At 45.9% G+C, this 16,629-nt stretch overlaps 1 protein-coding gene across 1 annotated transcript in view; it reads right to left on the bottom strand.

Moving 5' to 3' along the window:
• Positions 1 to 16,629, bottom strand: part of LOC120023328 (myelin transcription factor 1-like protein) — an 83,647-nt gene that overhangs the window by 58,774 nt on the left and 8,244 nt on the right. The gene's annotated exons all lie outside the window — the stretch shown is intronic.

Below are 16,629 nucleotides of genomic sequence, written 5' to 3'. Positions count from 1 at the left end.
TGTGACTTCGGGTGCTGTAGGTGTCCTGGAGGGCAGGTAGTTTGCGCCCTGTGATGCGTTGGGCAGACCTCACCACCCTCTGGAGTGCCCTGCGGTTGCGTGCGGTGCAGTTGCCGTACCAGGCTGTGATACAGCCCGACAGGGTGCTCTCAATTGTGCATCTATAAAAGTTGTGAGGGTTTTAGGGGCCAAGCCGAATTTCCTCAGTCTCCTGAGGTTGAAGAGGCGCTGTTGTGCTTACTGTCTGTGTGGGTGGATCGTTTCAGATGTGTACGCCGAGGAACACTTTCTCCACTGTGGTCCCATCGATGTGGATGGGGCGTGCTCCCTCTGCTGTTTCCTGAAGTCCACGATCACCTCCTTTGTTTAGTTGACATTGAGTGAGAGGTTATTTTCCTGGCACCACTCTGCCAGGGCCCTCACCTCCTCCCTGTAGGCTGTCTCATCATTGTTGGTAATCAGACCTACTGCTGTTGTGCCGTCTGCAAACTTGATGATTGAGTTCGAGGAGTGCGTGGCCACGCAGTCATGGGTGAACAGGGAGTACAGGAGGGGGCTGAGCACGCACCCTTGTGGGGCCCCAGTGTTGAGGATCATTGAAGTGGAGGTGTTGTTTCCTACTTTCAACACCTGAGGGCGGCCTGTCAGGAAGTCCAGGACCCAGTTGCACAGGGCGGGGTTCAGACCCAAGGCCCAGAGCTTAATGATGAGCTTGGAGGGTACTATGGTGTTGAATGCTGAGCTATAGTCAATGAACAGCATTCTTACATAGGTATTCTTCTTGTACAAATGGGATAGGGCAGTGTGCAGTGTGATGGCGATTGCATCGTCTGTGGATCTATTGGGGGCAGTAAGCAAATTGAAGTGAGTCTAGGGTGACAGGTAAGGTGGAGGTGATATGATCCTTAACCAGCCTCTCAAAGCACTTCATGATGACAGAAGTGAGTGCTATGGGGCGATAGTCATTTAGTTCAGTTACTTTTGCTTTCTTGGGTATAGAAAATGGTGGACACCTTGAAGCAAGTGGGGACAGCAGACTGGGATAGGGAGCGATTGAATATGTCTGTAACACTCCAGCCAGCTGGAGGACGCGGCTAAGGATTCCGTCTGGGCGGGCAGCCTTGCGAGGGTTAACACGCTTAAATGTCTTACTCACGTCGGCCACGGAGAAGGAGACCCCAAATCCTTGGTAGGGGGCCGCGTCGGTGGCACTGTGTTATCCTCAAAGCAGGCGAAGAAGGTGTTTAGCTTGTACTTGAGCAAGACATTGGTGTCTGGTTTGCCCTTTGTTGTCCGTGATTGTCTGTAGTCCCTGCCACATATGCCTCATGTCTGAGCCGTTGAATTGCGAATCCACTTTGTCTCTGTACTGATGTTTTGCCTTTTTGATTGCCTTACGGAGGGAATAACTGCACTGTTTGTATTCGACCATATTCCCAGTCACCTTGCCATGGTTAAATGCGGTGGTTCGCGCTTTCAGTTTTGCGCAAATGCTGCCATCTATCTACAGTTTCTGTTTTGAGTAGGTTTTAATAGTCACAGTGGGTACAACATCTCCTATACAATTCCTGATGAACTCAGTCACCATTATTCTCAGAGGCTACCTGGAACATATCCCAGTTCGCGTGATCATAACAATCTTGAAGCATAGATTCCGATTGGTCAGAGCGTTGAATAGACCTTAGCACGGGTACTTCCTGTTTGAGTTTCTGCTTATAGGAAGGGAGGAGCAAAATGGAGTCGTGATCAGATTCCATGCGTGCGTGTTTGTACGCGCGTCTGTGTGTGCGTAATCCCAGGTGGGTGACAGTGAGTGTGTGAAGGAATGTGACAGTGTTACACAGCAGCTTTATTAGCAGTCATATTAAAGCCTGTTCACAGCGGGGGCCGAGATTTTGCCACTCATTAGCATCATGTGATATTTGTCTCCCTGACACTGGGATGAGACTGCTGCTGCACTCACATAGCTTTAACTCTCTCTCTCTCTCTCAAACCTCTCTCTCTTATACCTCTCCCTCTTCGTCTTTCAACCATCCCCCGTCTGCTTTCTACCTCTCTCTCTCTCTCTCTCTCTGTCTCTCCCCTTCATGGAGGAGTGTCGTGCACCTCTCGCTGTGCCCCTATCTAACAGGATCTATAGGCACGCGTGGCAGAGCGCCGTCTCCATGGTGATATCCTCCAGAAATACAACAGGGATTTACCATCCTCGCACACAGACGTGAAGCTAGTCAGAGAGAAATAGAGAGCGAGATGGGAGATGGAATGAGGGAGAGAGATGGGAAGAGAGAGAGAGAAACAGCAAGAGGGACAACGAGTGTGAGGGAGAGGGACAACGAGTGTGTGTGTGTGAGAGAGAGAGAGAGAGAGAGAGAGAGAGAGAGAGAGAGAGAGAGAGAGAGAGAGAGAGAGAGAGAGAGAGAGAGGAACAATGTGTATGAGAGAGAAGAGAGAGAGACCCGACAGTCTTCTCCCCTCCAAAGAAAAGAACAAAAGCTGTGTGGTTCAGGCTAACTGTTCTCTTGCTTCTTAACATGGCACTTTCACTAGTAAAACCTTCCCAGTAAGTTAGAGTTCATACAATGTGATATCTGAATAATACAACACACACACTATTGTATCATTTGTAAACACTGCCATTACAGAGGTGGTATTGTAAAACATCAATAACACCAAGTCCCTAGTGTCTTCCACTGCAGCGTTATGGGCTGTAACAGGAGACAGCCGGTGCAGTGGAGTGAAGAGAAAGCCAGAGGAATCAAACCCCTGCAGATACCCGGCTCCCATCATCAAGTCAGCCTGACAGGCAGCCCCAGTGCCTTCCTCTGCCTCAGCCCCTTACCTAGCCTCTTCTTCAGCACCAGTCATTGCCTCTTGTCCTTCAACCTACCCTTGCCTTTACCCCTGCCCTTACCCCTACCCATTGCCCCAGACCCAGCCTCAGTCCTGCCATCAAAACCTGACAGAATGACACTGAGAGGCAGTAGCCTGTCTACCAGCAGCCCTATGGGTGCTCCCCACCCAGCCCCAGCTCCTTATCCTCTACCCCAGGAGCCCAACCAGTAGCCCCATAGCCTCTCCTAGGGCCCCTCTAAGCCATATGACCCCCATCAGACACAGACATGTCTGTCTGTCGGTCTCAGGCCCAGTGATCATGGCCTCACTGAGAGGATAGAGAAATAGGGCTCCAGGAGGAGAGTGGGTCTAACGCATTCACATCCCTGGGACTGACCAGAGGCTATAGCTGCCCATCACCATCACTGAATCCATTAGTTCATCTACAGACCGCCACAGGGTTATACACACCAGTAAAACAGACTGTATGGAGGGAGTGGTCAGCATAGGAAATTACTTTGGTAGATGCATCTCTGTTGATATAAATAAGATAATTTGCATGATTTCGAGTCTAATTTCTATACGAGGTGGACTAATCAGGCTTGTGGTTCTACTCATGTACTGTATTGCACCCATTTGTCATTCCACAGCTAAATTCACTCCTGAATCACCCAGGTAAGGATCCTCTCCACTCACATAATTACTTCAATCAATCACTTCAACATGTGGAGAGACACAGAGAGAAGCTGCAGAGCCCTGCGGCCATCTTAGAGAAGGTTTACCCTCCCCCTCTACTCTATCCATCTGTATTAACTACACTGGGTTTGTTACATTAATGGAGTTCATACTGCAATCATATCATGTCAAAAATGTTTTTGAAAGTTAGTTTGAGATAGGGTTCAGACATGCACAGAGATGGCCATACCTATTCACCAGAGCCTCCCCATTTAGGATTAGCAGCACAAAAAAACACGAGTGAACTGAACAAGCCCTAAAATATCACAGGCCCACCATGATAGTACAGGAACTGTGCCATACTCACCATCTGAAATAACTAGTGTACAGTTCTCTACCTAAGATCCAGCTTTACTTCCACCCACCCAGCCTTTAGTGTCTGCTGCCATTAGTGCCTGGCTGCTGTGACTGTTCTGTTGGCTTGTTTACTGGGCCTGGTACATTTCCCCAGCAGAGACAGGGGAGGGCTCTTGACATTGATGTAATTTAGTTGGCAGCCGTGCGGAGGGATGGCAGGCTAGGGGGCTGGGGGCAAGGGAGATAGTTGGGGGGTGTGGGTGTGTAGGAGGTCAGGATGTGCCCGGCCCGGAGAGGAGATTGAGGGCCCTAAGCCTCTGACTGGCATGCGCCCCCTCGCTCCTCGTCACAGGTCCCCCTGGCATGCTGCTCGGCACTGGGCTCGCTACACATGATCTCTCATTCCCTTTGATGTGTTTCCAGCGGGAGGGGGGAGGGAGGGAGGGGAACAGGCAGGCTGAGGCAGGAAGCGTAAACACCACCTGTTTACCACACGCTAGCTAACGCTAGGCTAGAGCAGCGCTGGGTACTGGAGCTAGCCTGACTGACTGTCATAATAACACACCACTAAACAAAGAGGAGGAAAACACAAAGGGAAAAAATAAACAAATGGCAGAGGAAGAAAGGGAAGAAGGGGTATAGATGAGAGTGGCAGAATATATTAGAGGGGCGAGGTTTTGAAATGTGTTTGAAGGTGTCTTATGTTGTTGTTTTATATATAAAAAAAGATGTGCTTATTACGAACAACATGCTGTAGGAAAAACGGTGCTGTAGTTGACTGAAAACCAAGGGAAGCTGACTCCACCGTTGACTATTCAATAATGGCAGTGGTTACACGAAACAAAGACAAAACAAGTGAATGAAATATACTAACTTAGATGATCACCATAAAACATATGGAACCCTAAAATAGTGCCCACAGAGCCAGTCTACAGAGCACTGGCCACTCCTACATGTATGCTGATTCTTCACCTCTATTCATTCTGCCTCACACTCACCCGCTCCCTCTCTTACTGGAAAATAAAGCTGCCAATTAAATATGGAAATGTCCATTTCAGCGCCAGATACCTCACAGCGGGGGGTTGATTGTATGGAGGGTAATTTTTCAAAGGGAGGTGGCATTATGATTAACGTGACCTTATCTGTATTTGCACAAGGAGGCAGTGGGGTGGCTGCGCTGGAGGGGGCAGTGGGGTGGCTGCGCTGGAGGGGGCAGTGGGGTGGCTGCGCTGGAGGGGGCAGTGGGGTGGCTGCGCTGGAGGAGGCAGTGGGGTGGCTGCGCTGGAGGGGGCAGTGGGGTGGCTGCGCTGGAGGGGGCAGTGGGGTGGCTGCGCTGGAGGGGGCGGAGGGGTTGAGGGCTGCTTGTTCACTACACCCTGTTCTCATCCCTTTCTAAGGTCTTTCGCCCCCTCTCTCTCTCTCTCTCTCTCTCTCTCTCTCTCTCTCTCTCTCTCTCTCTCTCTCTCTCTCTCTCTCTCGCCATATCCTATTTCTGTACCGTTCCCTCTAACTCTTTCTCAATCGCTCTCTTTTCCTAACAACACACCTCTCCCTCTCCTTCCCTCTCCCTCCCTCTCCCGCCCCCTCTCTCTTTCCCTCTGCCAGGCTGCTAGGTGAAGTGTTCCTGTGTCGCCCCACCACTACCTGGCTCCATTCCAATGCTTTTAGTGAGTGCTATCTGCCAAGGCATGAATAATACAGCCCCAAGGCTGGCGGAAGGCTGGCGGAATCCAAATGAGCTATACATCAGGAAGAAAGCACTCGACTTTAGCTCCAGAACACGCTCCCACCAAGACAGGCAATTACTCAGCCCCAGCTGCAGCCATGGCAATCACTACCACAACCCCTGAACCCCTGTACCACCCCTGTACCCCTGTACCCCGCCACCCACCATCCCAACACCCCACCCCAAAACAAGCACCCTTCCCCTCCTCCCCCTCACCATTGCATCAAGACCAAAAAGAAGACAAACACACAGATATATATATATATATACATATATTATATATTCATAACAAATGATAAAGAGAGAAATTATGCCGATATTGGAAAATATGCATTAATATTATTGTTTTGCTCTCAGCTCTTTGAGATACACTGAGGCAAAACAAAACCTTGTCTGTGGGTGGCTGTGGCAATGAGAGCACCACAGAGACAGTTTATGGAGGATGGGAGGGTAAAATATTGCATAGAGACCCCAGCCAGATGTCCTTTCCTTAGGTCAGACCTACGACACACCACCACCACCACCACTGAGCTACCCTACGGACCACATTAGTGAACCAGTTGAACCACTTAATCATTGCTGATCTATAGATAGACAATGTCCATAAAACACCAGCCCTTAACACTGTGACAGTCACCACCCACCGTAACGGCACACACATATACGGGCACCGCGTATATCAGGTATATATGACACCTATATGGTGCATATCTTATCAGCTAGCATTGAGGCATGAGTAAGTAAGCGTGTTAACCTATCCATCATCGGCTAATAATTTGTTAGCGAGATTTGTTAGCGTGGGATGTAATTACCGTGCGCTAGGCAACGGCACATCTCCCAGGTAGGGATAGTCACATAGGCCTGGAGGAATTGAACAGTGATTGAACAGTGTTTTAGTATGCAATGCATATCCTGTTAGCCTGCTATCCTGCCTTCCAAACATGGAGGACGAGTAGGTCGGGTGTGAGATAATGAGGTATCGTTAGTGAGTATCTACAGTGTCTTATTAACTAATAATAACAGCAGTCCTTTGTTTGTTACCTCTGCTGCCATCAATTATTCACACTTCACAGATTTACTCATCATTCATTTATGAAGCATCTTGTGCAGCCCAGAAACTAAATGCCACCCAAAACCAAAACATCACTGTCAGAAAGAGAGAGTTGTGTGTGTGTGTGTGTGTGTGTGTGTGTGTGTGTGTGTGTGTGTGTGTGTGTGTGTGTGTGTGTGTGTGTGTGTGTGTGTGTGTGTGTGTGTGTGTCACAGTGAGTATTGGTATCTCAGAGGAAACCATGTGGCCTATTTCTCTTTTACATTTGGATGCATGCATAGGAGGGTTTCTCATGAGGTAAAACCACTGGAAAATGGTGGAGTGTCACAAACAAACCACTTTGACTCAGTAGCGGTTTTGAGCTGCCTGGTAGCTCCCTTCACCATGGCTCTACCGCCATTACAGTTCTACCTTCATTCCACTTCCTGATTGTGTTAGTGTATAGCCTGTGAGGTGTCAGAGTGTGGCTCCCGAGGCCAGTTGCACGGCCGTTACTCTGTCCTTCCACACACTAATTGGACTTTATAGCTTCTCCTTCCTTCACCCCTTCTTAGAGGGGCTGACAAACAGCCTGGACTGAACCGAGAGCATTTATCTGCCTTAATGACGCCACAGGGACCTGAAACAGGTTTACCGACCATCCCTCCATACCCCTCTTCTATCTGTGTGACGGAGGAGGTATGAGAGGCAGCTAGTTAGAGGATGTTCAGTTACATGTTATACTAGTGCCCTGCTCCACCATTTAGACACAATGGTGGGACACAGAAGGATACCGTCTGTACCATCTGTATTTCAGGCTTATGTTCTCTCTGGTGAAATGATTTGCTTTGAGTGGCTGCTCAGGGAGGATTCCTGCTCTGGACTATGAAGAAACCGATGTTAATGGATGTGTGTGTGTGTGTGTGTGTGTGTGTGTGTGTGTGTGTGTGTGTGTGTGTGTGTGTGTGTGTGTGTGTGTGTGTGTGTGTGTGTGTGTGTGTGTGTGTGTGTGTGTGTGTGTGTGTGTGTGTGTCTTTTAAGAATGTACCTCTGTGTGTGTGTGTACAGTATACTTGGTAAAGACACACAGATCCACCCTCTCACATGAAGGGTGTGAGCTGTGGATTTCCTCCCTCTCTAGGGATCTCACAGGAGGGGTGTGAGCTGTGGATTTCCTCCCTCTCTAGGGATCTCACAGGAGGGGTGTGAGCTGTGGATTTCCTCCCTCTCTAGGGATCTCACAGGAGGGGTGTGAGCTGTGGATTTCCTCTCTCTCTAGGGATCTCACAGGAGGGGTGTGAGCTGTGGATTTCCTCCCTCTCTAGGGATCTCACAGGAGGGGTGTGAGCTGTGGATTTCCTCCCTCTCTAGGGATCTCACAGGAGGGGTGTGAGCTGTGGATTTCCTCTCTCTCTAGGGATCTCACAGGAGGGGTGTGAGCTGTGGATTTCCTCTCTCTCTAGGGATCTCACAGGAGGGGTGTGAGCTGTGGATTTCCTCTCTCTCTAGGGATCTCACAGGAGGGGTGTGAGCTGTGGATTTCCTCTCTCTCTAGGGATCTCACAGGAGGGGTGTGAGCTGTGGATTTCCTCTCTCTCTAGGGATCTCACAGGAGGGGTGTGAGCTGTGGATTTCCTCCCTCTCTAGGGATCTCACAGGAGGGGTGTGAGCTGTGGATTTCCTCCCTCTCTAGGGATCTCACAGGAGGGGTGTGAGCTGTGGATTTCCTCCCTCTCTAGGGATCTCACAGGAGGGGTGTGAGCTGTGGATTTCCTCCCTCTCTAGGGATCTCACAGGAGGGGTGTGAGCTGTGGATTTCCTCCCTCTCTAGGGATCTCACAGGAGGGGTGTGAGCTGTGGATTTCCTCCCTCTCTAGGGATCTCACAGGAGGGGTGTGAGCTGTGGATTTCCTCCCTCTCTAGGGATCTCACAGGAGGGGTGTGAGCTGTGGCTTTCCTCCCTCTCTAGGGATCTCACAGGAGGGGTGTGAGGCCTCTCAAAGTCCTCTGGGGCTCTTCAGACCGCACCGCCTGTTATTGGAGGTTCTCTGAATCAGAGAGGCAGACAGGCACTCGATGTGTGAGTGTGTGTGTGTGTGTGTGTGTGCGCGTGTATGTGTGTGGAAATGTGTGTGTTTACAGTTTTTTACAATCACTTTAGCACAAATTTCGGAACCCTGATGTCATTTTTCAAAACTCTAGACACAAAACTCACAACCAATGATCAAAATGCAAATTTTTCAAAACTCTTTTTCCAATTGCTTGGATACAATATACATAAAGCTAAGATCATTTGTTCAAAACACAACTTAACATCAAAGTATTACCATTTCAAAATGCAATTCACACATTACATCTGAGATGACTGTCTATTCATTTCATTACAATGATCTAACTATCAATTGATACAACTGCTCAAAATGATAAGTAACTGTTGCATTACTCTTAATGCATAGTTTTATGGAAACTGATGAACAATATTCCATGTTTAGATCATGAAAGTTTCAGGATAACGAGATCCATTGACACCATTTACCGTGGAACATGAACCAATTGGACTACATTATCTATGGATGTAATATTTCATCATCATTCTTTATCAGACACTGTTTCTATGGTCCCATGTACCACTTTTCCAGACCATGTTTTCAGATTTGACATTACTGTACACTCACCGGCCACTTTATTAGGTACACCTATCTAGTACTGGGTAGGATCCCCTTTTGCCTCCAAAACAGCCTGAATTATTCACGGTGTTGTATGTTAAGAGATGCCATTCTGCACACCACTGTTTTAAACAACTGTTATTTGAGCATTTGTGGCCTTTCTGTTAGCTTGAATGAGTCTGGACATTCTCCTCTGACCTCTCTCATTAACAAGGTGTTTTGCCCACAGAATTGCAGCTCACTGAATGTGTTTTGTTTATCTCACCATTCTCTGTAAACTCTAGAGACTATAGTGCATAATAATCCCAGGAGGGCAGCTGTTTCTGAGATGCTGGAATCACCATGTGTGGCATCAACAATCATACCACGGTCAAAGTTGCTTAGATTACGCATCTTGCCCGTTCTAATGTTAGGTTGAACAACAACTAAAGCTCTCTACTCTATATACTCTATATATTGAGTTGCAGGCAGTCACATGATTCGCTGTTCGAATGTAACCTTCCTTGATGGGCTAAATCAGGTTTATAGAGCTGATGGCATGACCTATGTCATTGTGTGGGATAGTGTCAGGTTCCACCATGCTCAAATGGTGCAAGCATGGTTTCAGACCCATCCACAATTTACCACCCTGTACTTACCCCCATACTCTCCTTTCCTTAACCCGATTGAGGAGATTCTTCCCAAGATGTTTGGCTAATGAAAAAAATCCATTGTGATGTCGATGAGAACCTATGGCCAAATCCACAAGACAGGGTTGATGGAAATATAGAAGTACAGTAATCAATCTTTTGTTTTGCTTTTTACAGTAAGCCAGGTGAGGAACACTGCAGGTGATGTTTTACAGTAAGCCAGGTGAGGAACACTGCAGGTGATGTTTTACAGTAAGCCAGGTGAGGAACACTGCAGGTGATGTTTTACTGTAGTTTTTTTCTTTTTTTGTAGCAAATTATTTTTGCCTTGATTCAAAGAAACCTATGAGTGATTTTATTGTATTTCATCAATACATTTCATATTTTGTTCAATGATTCCACTGTGTCTGTAGTATTCTCTTTACTAGTCCTTTTACAGTGATGTATTTACGTGTAGTAGCATAATGAAACATGTATCACATATTTTGTACTACAATATTTAATGATTGAACGAACAACTACACAGTGAAACTATCGGTATTTTGTGTGTGGGTGATCTAAATGATTGTGCCTATGGTATTTCATAATAAATGAGTTATTGGAACCAATGATTATGCATGTGCAAGGTTTCTTTAAAGATATGAATGCACAATGCAATGTTTTGAACATTGGACAGCCTGTGTTACAAGTGATGACCGTTTTGAGTTTTGTGTCTAGAGTTTTGAAAAATGACCACACGGTTCTGAAATTAGTGCCAAAGGGATTGTAAAAAACTGTATTACTAGCTGTGTGCAGAGGTGATTACATGGACTGTACTGTATGTGCATACATTTTCTAAATGTGTATTAGTGAATGATTGCGAATGACTGATAAACACTATGTGAGAATTATGAAATGCTAATAGTGACTGATTAGGACTGTGTATCTAATGGTTTCATGCTGGGTCTCATCACCCCATGAAATGTGTGTGTGTGTGTGTGTGTGTGTGTGTGTGTGTGTGTGTGTGTGTGTGTGTGTGTGTGTGTGTGTGTGTGTGTGTGTGTGTGTGTGTGTGTGCGCGTGTGTGTGTGTGTGTGTGTGTGTGTGTGTGTGTGTGTGTGTGTGTGTGTGTGTGTGTGTGTGTGTGTGTGTGTGTGTGTGTGTGTGTGTGTGTGTGTGTACGTGCGTTACTCAGTATGTGTGTCAACAAGCTCTTAGAGTCTCACCGCAGAATTAGACGTTCATCCACATGTCAAATTTTGAAGTTGCTCCAAACATCAAATTACTAAATGTTTTTGACACCCTGGGTTTTATGCCATTCATCAGACACTTTTCTTCAAAGCGACCTACAGTCATGCGTGCATACATTTTACGAATGGGTGGTCCCCTAATCGAACCCACTATCATGGCTTTACAAATGCCATGCTCTACCAACTGAACTTAGGATAGGGTTTGGGATAATGTTAAAACATTAAGGCTAGGTATTCAATCAAAATGGTTAAATTAAGGGTTAAGGTTTGGGATAGGGTCAAAACAAAAAAATAAAAAAATGTGTTTCCACCACTGGAATTGAACAGGATACCTTCTGATCCGGAGTCATTGGATTAAGGGTTAAGGTTTGGAATAAGGGTTAAAACATAAAGGTCAGGCATTCATTCCGAATGGTTAAGTTATGGGTGAAGGTTTGGGATAGGATTAAAACAAAAAAATTAACAATGAGTTTCCACCACTGGGAATAAACCTTATCCAGAGTCATGGGATTACTGGATTATTCCCATCCACAACGCCCTAGCAAAACCCAAGCCTACTTGATGGTAATAGCCCTCACAATTGCCCCTATCCATGTCCCCACTATCCAGGACATGAATAGATGTCCAATTTCAGAGTCACTCTTGAGCGATCTGCCTGGTGTGTTACTCATTCCTCTCATCTTCTATGTGCTCTGTGGACCCACACGGTTCAACCTCTGCCTCTCATCTCACATCCATTCTTCATTCATCAGCCCTCCCTCCCTCGCTCTCTCTGAGCCAGAGGTCCTTCCTAAGGTGTAATTTAGCTGCCACTGCTCTGTAACTCTAGTCGTGGTCCAGAGGGGCTTGTTCACCCCCGACACCACAGACACTATCTGTCAATCAACCTTCCAGACAGTAAGTGGGTTCAAAGTGAGAGTCATTATTAAGTATGGCCTGAGTGGGCGGGATCTACTGCCCTGCCTTGACCCCTTGGCATGTTCACACCATAAAAAAAACCCTGCTTCGTTTTTTTTCTCACACATAATTAACGTGTGATGAATTTTCACAAAACTTCAGAGGAAAACAGAGAGAGGGAAAATAAACAGTACATATGTTCTAGAAAATAGAAGAAAAAAGAAAATACCATTTTGATTGGATTTCTTATGGGCAAAGGAACTTCCATCAAATCCCTGGATGCCATGTTAACAGCATCAGCTATTAATGCTTCGTCTAATAGAACATTGTCTAGTGATTTTTAGTCACACCAGGCGTTAGAGAAGCCTGCTGTAGTCCCTCTGTCTTAATAACACCAGCCAGCCAATTATCTATCAGCGTTGAGACTTGATGAGAGTTGACTAATCTAAAACGGCTGGCCAAACTATCCTGCCATGGGCCTGTTATTGCCATCCAATATTCCTACCCCATTAACCTCCACCTACAGATAAATCCGTTGGAATGATATTATTACACTTGGTCAGCTCCATAAATGAACCCCTGGCCCTGGACTTATATAACATAGAGATCCATTGAAGCCCAGTCATTTCATTTCATACACATAGACTATATTTAAGGAATCTGATCTACAACACATATTTAGAAACAAGTTACAATGCAATGCTAATAGGATCAAACACAAGTTTGTATTTCCATAAGGTGTAGTTTTATAATTAAAACAAAAATCTGATTCTACTGCTTGCATCAGTTACCTGATGTGGAATAGAGTTCCATGTAGTCATGGCTCTATGTAGTACTGTGCACCTCCCATCGTCTGTCCTGGACTTGGGGACTGTGAAGAGACCTCTAGTGGCATGTTCTGTGGGGTATGCATGGATTTCTGAGCTGTATTCTAGTAGTTTAAACAGACAGCTCGGTGCAAGTTAACCCTAAGCTACAAAGAAAAACGGTCAACTGACATATGGCTAAAACCAAAACTCAGAACATACAACCATATCAGAAACAGCTACGATCCAGAACCTTATGTCACCCCTCACCTAACCAGAAACCAAAGGTCCGTTTGTGCCCCGTTGAGAACCGGGCTACTGCCTTTGTCAATTGATGTATGTAGGTTCAACGCCATAGATGAAGAAGAGCGACTATGTACTGTCTGTGATTTAGGGCAGGTCGAGAATGAACTGCCATTTTTATTTCATTGTACTTTATATGATGATTTGAGAGTTATACTGTTTGATAAAATGTTGCAAAGAAATCAGGAACTATTCTTGATTAGATATGAAGAAAAGTTTGAATGGCTATTTGAAAATACCTATTCTTGGTTGCAAATTTTATCCTCAAAGCTTCAACAAGATCAGTTGTAAACTTGAAATGTTTTTGTTTTGTTTTCTGAATTGTTTTTCACTGCTGTATAAACGTATGTTTATATATACAGTCCATTCGGAAAGTATTCAGACCCCCCACTTTTTCACATTTTGTTACATTACAGCCTTGTTCTAAAATTGATGAAATAGTTTTTCTCCCTCATCAATCTACACACAATACCCCATGATGACAAAGCAAAAACATTTTATTTTATATTTTAGCAAATGTAATAAAAAACAGAAATATCACTTGACATAAGTATTCAGAGCCTTTACTCAGTACCATGTTGAAGCACCTTTGGCAGCGATTATAGCCTTGAGTCTTCTTGGGTATGACGCTACAAGCTTGGCACAGCTGTATTTGGGGAGTTCAGATCCTCTCAAGCTGTGTCAGGTTGGATGGGGAGTGTCACTGCACAGCTATTTTCAGGTCTCTCCACAGATGTTCGATCAGGTTCAAGTCCGAGCTCTGACTTGTACCGAAGCCACTCCTGCGTTGTCTTGACTGTGTGCTTAGGTTCATTGTCCAGTTGGAAGGTAAACCTTTGCCGCAGTCTGAGGTCCTGAGCGCTCTAGAGCAGGTTTTCATATCCTGACTAGTCTCCCAGTCCCTGCCGCTGAAAAACATCCCCACAACATGATGCTGCCACCAACATGCTTTACCGTAGGGATGGTGCCAGGTTTCCTCCAGACGTGACGCTTGGCATTCAGGCCAAAGAGTTCAATTTTGGTTTTATCAGACAAGCGGGCTGTCATGTGCCTTTTACTGAGAAGTGGCTTCCGTCTGGCCACTTTACCATAAAGGCCTGATTGGTGGAGTGCTGCAGACATGGTTGTCCTTCTGGAAGGTTCTCCCATCTCCACAGAGAAACTCAGGAGCTCTGTTAGAGTGACCATTGGGTTCTTGGTCTCCTCCCTGACCAAGGCCCTTCTCCCCCGATTGCTCAGTTTGGCCGGGCGGCCAGCACTAAGAAGAGTTTTGTTGGTTCCAAACTTCTTCCTTTTAAGAATGATGGAGGCCACTGTACTCTTGGGGACCTTCAATGCTGCAGACATTTTTTCGACCATTCCCCAGATCTGTGCCTCGACACAATCCTGTCTCACAATTCCTTTGACCTCATTTCTTGGTTTTTGCTCAGACATGCACTGTCAACTGTGGGAGCTTGTATAGACAGGTGTGTGCTTTTCCAAATCATGTCCAATCAATTGAATTTACCACAGGTGGACTCCAATCAAGTTGTAGAAACATCTCAAGGATAATCAACGGAAACAGAATGCACCTGAGCTCAATTTTGAGTCAGGTGCAAAGGTTCTAAATACTTATGTAAATAAGGTATTTCCGTTTTTTTTCTATATATATATACATTTGCAAACATTTCTAAAACCCTGTTTTTGCTTTGTCATTATGGGGTATTGTGTGTAGATTGCTGGGGAAATGTTTTATTTAATCCCTTTTAGAATAAGGCTGCAAAGTCACTAAATGTGGAAAAAGTCAAGGGGTCTGAATACTTTCCGAAGGCACTGTATGTATAGACATGATTATCTTATTTTGCTACAGTAAATACAATGTGGGCTGGGCATCCTGAAGATGCCTGACACGATAATAAAATAAAATCGTAGGCTACAGACAAACAGAGACTATGGTTTACTGGGACTGCATGGAACCATCAGCAGGGTGTGAATAGTCTTATGTTATGGCATTTCTGGGTCTGCGGCATGCGTTCTAAGGCTTTGTGAATTGCAGCGCGGCTAGGCTGGAGAGGAAAGAGGATATCGCTGGCACGCCGTGCAGAGAGCGGAGAAAGGGACTAATTAACATATTAATGATCCCACCTTCTTAGAGCTTCTGTCGGATAGTCAAACCACTTTGATAAGTATGCAAATGAGCACGGAACCATCTGAAGGAGAAATTAGCTGCCGGAGATGGCCGAGAGAGAGAGACAGAGAGAGAGAGAGAGAGAGGGAGAGCGAGAGAGAGACAGAGAGACAGAGAGAGAGAGATAGACAGAGAGAGCGAGAGAGGGGGGCAGAGAGAGAGAGATAGAGGGGGGAGACAGAGAGAGAGAGAGAGAGAGAGAGAGAGAGAGAGAGAGAGAGAGAGAGTAAGGAAGAGGAACAAGTCAGAGTGGGAGCATGAGAGAAAAACGAAGATGGAGATGCATCATTGCTAAACCTTAGTTAAGCCTGATGAAAACCCTTTGAGGTCCAACTAGTTGCTGATTAAACAATGCATTAATTGTGTGGGTATTCATCAACTTTCCTTGTGGAATTGTTGTACCCTGCAACTGTGGACAGTTTTGGATGTGCATACTGTTCTTTGGAATTGTCTCTAGCTACCTGTTCTAACTCCATCTCTGTTAAGACACAGGTTTTCTCTGTCCACTGGTTGGTGGAATGAGAGAGGCTAGTAGTTCTAGTGGAAGCTTTAATCGCCTGTGTCAGAGCTGAAACATGGCAGTCCAAGACATTATCCAGTTAATTTAACATTTTAATTATTCAAAATCATTGTAGAATGTGATGACCGTGTCGGTGAATCGGGAACTAAACTAAGTCACACACGTGTGCGCACACACACACACACACACACACACACACACACACACACACACACACACACACACACACACACACACACACACACACACACACACACACACACACACACACACACACACACACACACACACGTGAACACACATACACACACACTAGCTTTCCCACAGAAATCTCCCACCCTGGTCACGTGCCAGGATTTCCAGTGTTATAATTACTTGCCCTTGTCTGGATGGGGTCATTACTCAAACCCCCTCAGAGGCTGGCGGCCCTCTGGCTTAGGTCTTGCCGCCATCTTGGACGTCAGCACAGTTGATAGACAGCAGCGCTCTGTACCATATGTATCTTTATAGCGAGAGAGAAGAGAGAGGACGGACAGTATGGAGAAGGCTGCATAGCCATGCACTGTTTCCCATCTCTGTTTTCGCTCTCTCTTTTTCTTTCTCTTTCTTTCTCTCTCACACACAAAGAGAAGACAAAGAAACACTCCTCCTCTTAGTGTGACGTGTCCATCCCACCAGCCAGTGCTTTGCTTTGCTCAGCGGATAATTGAAGATAAATAAAACAAACGAGAGGCTCAATCCATCAGCATGCCTGGCTAAGACTGCCTTGCTCAAATACTCTCTCTCTCTCTT

The sequence above is a fragment of the Salvelinus namaycush genome, chromosome 28 (assembly GCF_016432855.1).
Source record: "Salvelinus namaycush isolate Seneca chromosome 28, SaNama_1.0, whole genome shotgun sequence".
NCBI lineage: Eukaryota > Metazoa > Chordata > Actinopteri > Salmoniformes > Salmonidae > Salvelinus > Salvelinus namaycush.
This window is presented reverse-complemented; position numbering and strand designations above follow the sequence as displayed.